The sequence below is a fragment of the Neopsephotus bourkii genome, unplaced genomic scaffold (genome assembly GCF_033783945.1).
Source record: "Neopsephotus bourkii isolate Nb327-2 ecotype Australia unplaced genomic scaffold, CSIRO-AGI_Nbou_v1 NB_1787, whole genome shotgun sequence".
Lineage (NCBI taxonomy): Eukaryota > Metazoa > Chordata > Aves > Psittaciformes > Psittacidae > Neopsephotus > Neopsephotus bourkii.
This window is the reverse complement of record NW_026902261.1, coordinates 790,880-796,879: the sequence shown is the minus strand read 5'-3', so window position 1 is coordinate 796,879 and position 6,000 is coordinate 790,880.

Genomic DNA, 6,000 nt, shown 5'->3' with positions numbered 1-6,000 from the left:
AGGCAAGAGATGGTCACATCTGTCAAACTTCCATGCAAATATCTATTAATTGGAAATAGTGCTTCTTGCTCTGGAGTCCGCATGGCTGCTGGTGTTGGCTCACCATGCTGCTGTTCCCCAGGGAGATTATAGCCAAGAGGAAAAAAAAAGCTTCCAAAGAGCTCAGCAGCTGCTCCCTTTCAGCCTGGTGCAAAACAATCTCCCTTAACAATGGCCTAAAACACAAGTGCTACTGTACAGACATCACAGGCTCACCCTCGCTGAGCCCTGTGCTTGTGCATCTCGTGGCTGCCACATTCAGGACCTTGCCCATTCATCAATATAATCACTTCTGAGTGGGGAAGGAAAAAAAAGAAAAGCAGCAGAGGTGTTCCAAATGGTTTCTCACTGAAAGGAAGCGGCACATGTGGTGTCTGTGTGCGTGCTTCAGGTTCCCATGGTGGGCAGCACCTCTGTGCAATGGGCAGGGTGAGCTGCGCTGAGAGCATGATGTCTGTGATTGAAACTGGCAATTCTGAGTCTCCCACTGGCCCCAGGGCAGCTTGGTGACATTGGGCTGTTTGTGACAGTGCAGGAGCCTGTTCTACATCCAGCCTGTTTCAGTGAAGCCTCGCCAAAAGTAGTTCTCCCAGTAACACTTCCAGTAAAATACTCTTGTCCTGGAACCTTTCCATTTCTGAAATTAAAATAGATTAAGAAAAATCAAAGGTTTTTCTTTGTTGATTAAACCACAATTTATGTGGCAAATACCTTCTTGTTTACAGAAAATGCTGGCTTCTGCTTAGCCCCACACTAGCCAGCTGCAGGCACAGGCTGTGCTGGAGCCCTTGAGACCAGGCTGAAGTGTCCCCAGGGCAGCCCCACATTCCCTCCCCTACCTGCCTGTCTCTAGGCAGAGTTCAGGCAGCCTTAACTGCAATGTCGGGTCCTACTGGAAATGTAAGATAGATGTCTAAACCAGGACAGTTTACCAGAGCAGTTCCAAGTGGCTGAAAGCAGACTGGTATCAGCCCATTGATTTGCTGCTGGAGATCTGCAGCATCCTGTATTTCTGATGGGCCCTGGCCAGAAGTGATGGTATTACTCCTGCTGGGTTTTACACCAATGTTTCTTTATTGCTCACATTTCCTTTCCAAGCAAATATACAGGTACCCAGTGTTCGAGGCCTGTGGCTGGGCCCAGCTGAACTCTCTGGCATTTGAGACATGTTATCCAGGAAATTCAGACTCAAGGAGGGCGTCTTGAGGTATTGGGTAAAGCAAGGTGTGGGAATGCAAAACTACAGGTTCTGTTGAATAGGCTTTGCTACATATATGTGCATATTGAAGTGTGAGGGCAAAACTGTTGCCTTCCCTTACTGTTAAAGCCGAACACCGTATTTTTCAAGATCCTAAGGCTGCTGTTAAGCTTGATGTGGGTGCAGACACCTGAACTTCCTGTAAGGGAGACGTGCAGGGCCGTGTGCTGGGTTAAATCACATAGCAGAAATGGCTGTCTGGCTCACTGGGCTTTATGGTAGGCTTGGGCTTCATCTCTGTGTTGCAGCTGGGAAGTACCTTCAAGCAGTGGCCTTTGAGCACCACCTCTCCTGCTGCGCAGCACCATTGCCTTTCCCTCCCTGACTCAGCTGCTCAGCAGATCACAGCTCAGCTGCATCTGACATGTGGGGTGATAGAGCAGGAAAACATTCTAATGTGGCTCTGTGAATTCCTGAGCTGGTACCTCTGTGCGGGGCCGTGGTCTCCAGATGTCATGGGCGGCTTTGAAAATCACAACCTCTGCGATGCTGCAGTTCAGATCATAAAGTATTCTCATTCAGGTCCCACTCTCCACCCCCCATGTGTATGTGCTGAAATGTTGGACCAAGCTGGATGGAGATCGTCATTGTGTGTTTCAGATGCCTGATTTAATGGGATCCTTCGTTCCCAGTGGTATGGCTGAGGATAAGAAATAATTATAGTAAGTAACCTTCACTCGCTAATGTGATGGCTTTGAGTTTGGATTGTAGTTAGCTTGTTCTTTGTCTTTCTCATCAATACTTTGAACATTTCAGATTAATAATCCATGACTCAGCTGCTGGGTAAAACTTGGGTAGGAAAGAAACAAAGACCTGAAAGTTGATGCTGGATTTTTACTGTGAACTTCTTCGACCTTTGAAAAAGTTTCATAACTTTTCTAAAAACTCTTTTCCATTTTTACCCACCTCGGTTCCTGATTGTGCCTGGGAACAAGAAGCAGGAAGCACCATCAATCTTGTGGAAAAGCCTGTTCTGGCGTGTTTCCTAGCCCAGCTTTGCTGATCACTGAGTTTTGGATCATTTGAATAAACTCCATGTAAGTAGCCAAGCTCTGTGCTTCTCCAAGCCATTTGCAAACTCCAAATCCCATGAAGCCAATTCATTGCTTAGTCTAGGCAGCCTGAACCCTGCCCCTTCCTGCCCAGTTTTCTTTCACGTGTAAAGCACAATTTTAGGTCCAGTTTGTTTTTTCGGATGAACTTGATGCTAATGTGACTTTCAGTTTTACAGTCAAGTGTAACATAAGTAGGTGTCCTGCAACTTTCCTTCTCTCTGCTTTGCTAATACATCCTAATCCTGTCTGGTGATATCTTGTGCTGTTCAGAGGCTGAATTAATCCTGGGCAGAGTTTACCAGTTATGCGAAAGCACCATAAAACCACTGCGTAGCTTTCCTAGGCTTAGCTTGAAGTGATTGAGTTGTTCCCTGTGCAACAGAGAAAAGCAGCTTTGAACCGCAAAGAGGGAAGCAGCTTATCAAAAATGAATTAAGAATAGATTGTCACTCATTCCCTTATCATTTCATGGTGGCACAAGGCTCTATGATAGGCACAGTAAGGTGGGTTTAGCATGGGAAGCAGGCAGGAGCAGGCATCACTCAGGTACGTGTATAGCTGATATTCCCAGACGTCTGCCCAGCAACAGGGTGCTGGTACTCTCTCGGCATTAGGTCCATTTTTAGCCCAGGAGCAAGATGGTATTTGATGTGGGCAGTACAGCAGTGGCTGACAAAGGGGTCTGCTGCCTGTCACACCTTGACTTGTTGAGCACTAACACAGCCCCGGGGATCACAAAGCTGTCATTACAAAGCATTAGCATGAGAAAAGGAGCACTGCTTGTGTTTTGGCATGTCACACCCAAGTGACAGGGAGCACAAATACAGTCAGGCACACAGAACAGTGCAAGTCAGCCTCGGCTTTGACAATGTTGGGCACCAAGGCTGTCACTCCTTTGACACAGCCCCTCCTTCTCCCTACCCACGCTGCCATTCGTAACAGCAGCTCGCCCACTGCTTTTATTCCTGCACAATGTGTCAATAATTACTTGTCAGGGCTCTGCTTATAGACCTGGGACGGGGAATAAACGCTTATTATGCCTGAGAAATGTTGCAAGATTTACCATAAATCTTGTGTTACAAATGCACACAATAGGGGCTATTGACACAGAGGCAAACGCTCACATTATCATGTAAAGTCATGCTGCTGAAAACAGAGTCTGACAAACTAACTTGTAGCAAAGGAGTTTGTTGACCTTTTCTTTGCCTTCCTGGTAACTGGACCGGGCTTGTGTATATTAAAACCCCCAATGAATGGGAGATGAGAAGAGATACTAAACATCTTTCTGTTAGGTTAGGACTGCTGGAGTAAGGATGCTCTGCCTCTGAGAGCGCTTCAGAAATGGCATTATCAGATATTGTCCTTCAAAGACACAGGAACTAAGCAAGCATTCAAAAGCTAAAGCTGGCAATATTTGAATTTAGCAACCCATAGACTTTTGCTGTGCCTCTTTACTCAGTAGAGGCCCTAACCGAAATGTTATTTAGGACTGGCAGCTATTAACGGCTTGCCCCTGCAAATTGCATCTCTTTAACTGCTTTTCCTCTTTGGGTTTCAGATGGCTTCTTGCAGTGGGTTGGAGGTTTGATTTTGATGTAATGGAATGAATGGGACATAAGGTATTTATGTAAATGTGCAGGTGTTGTAAACTGAGCTCAGAGTAAGAATGCCTGAAAGAAACTTACAGAAGTAATAGGGTGCCCAGAGGAGCTGTGGCTGCCCCATCCCTGGCAGTGTTCAAGGCCAGGTTGGACACAGGGGCTTGGAGCAAGCTGCTCCAGTGGAAGGGGTCCCTGCCCGTGGCAGGGGTTGGAGCTGGATGAGCTTTGAAGTCCCTTCAACCCAAACCAGGCTGGGGTTCAATGATGATAGTATGGGCTTTCATTTAAATACTGAACTGAGGGCTCAGAACTGACGTTTTTTTAAAGAACACAGGTATTTGCCCTCTTTAGAGGGACAGGGGAACCTGGCAGCATGCTTCTGTCTGTAGGCAATCCGAACTACCCTCTAACTGGTTGCTTTCCATTGGTTTAATTTTAGTTCTGTGGTTTCCAATGGTTTTCTTCGTCTATTTAATCTTTGAAATGTTCTTGTTTAGTCTGTACCTACTTTTTCCTGTATTGAAGTTGTCCTGTATTGTTTAACCCTTTCATTTTTTCAGTATTCTTTCTCCCAAAGCTCTTTTTCATCTTTCATTATCTCCTTCTACTTATTCTTTACATTATTTTGGCTATAAAAGTTCGATTTACTGTTTTCCTTGCCAGTTTCCCATAAGCGTCCACTCCTGGGGATCCTGTCTGGATCTTGTGATCCTGAATTTGTGTTTTCAAACGCTCCAAAAGAATATTTTTAAAGAAATGATGTTTAAGCCACAAGAAAATGGGGCCAAATTTCTTTTGGCTGCAGCCTTTCCGAAAGACAACTTCTTTTAAGAAAACAAGCTTTTGTTTTGCTTTTAATAAAACCCAGTCTGTGGAATATATTTTACCTAAACTCTTTAAGCGACCTAAAGTCTTTTTGGCAAATGAAGTTTACATCGTATATGTAAACCAGTGATTTACAGGCATGTTGTGATATGCAGATGAATGTGTAAAGCTCTGTGTACCAACCACAGTCAAAATTGCACAGAGGTATCTATAGAGCATTAAGTTTACCTTGTAAAGTCAGTCTGATGTTAGGATAATCCCTGGAAGAAGCTCATGGCCTGGATTCACCCCACCTGATTGAGGTCCCCTCCTCTCTTGCATCAAGTCAAGTGCTTGGTGAGTATCTCCAGGGAGTGAAGCTGGTACAAAACCTTTCTGTATAGTTAATTTTCTTTTGGTTGAGCTCCCTGAGCTGGTTCACTGCAAATTCGGACCAGCACAAATGAAGGATCCTAAACACAGCAAGGGAGAAGGCAGGCAATGAGGAGAGGGTTATTTTTGTGCAGAACCACACCTTCAGGCTCTAAACTTCACCTGTGTTGGAAGGCTTATTAGCCTTGTCCTTCTCCTTCTCCAGTCAGTAAAGGTGAAAAGCCACCATCACAAGGCTTTTCACATCCCAGGTGTCTCTGAGATCCCTCTGCTGATTGTCCTTCGTTCTGGTGGTATTTGACACAATGAATTTTCATCACTATTATCTTAACTAGACCACGTTGGCTTTGTTTTAAGGTATGCTGGTCTCAGTGTGGGATAAATGCATTGATTGCAAATGTTTTATTAGCATAACGAGGTTAATGGAATCCTCTGTTGCTCCTTAGCAATGAAAGAGGAAACTCACCTTTTCTTGCTTGTGAGGAGGAGGGATTTTTTTTGCTTTTAGTTCTCTGGTTTCCTCTGTCTTGTGAGAGCACCTAAAAGTCTCCATAGCATGTCCTGGGGCCATGCTGAGCTGACCTGAATTCTACCTTGAGCCCTGAATTCAGTGTTTTCAATGGATAGGTTTCTCTTACAGCCTGGGGCAAAAGCACACAGAGAGGTGTAGCAAGACCAGTATGTATCCTTGATAAAATGACTTCTGTAAATCTGTTTATATAGGAAAGTACTTGAGGTAGAGCTTGTTGTGTTACCTCTTCTGTATCGCTTTGGTGGCCTCCTCTTCTGGAAAAAGATACAAAAAACTGAATTCCCTATGAAATGAATTAGGTGTTTTCTTTCTCAGCTG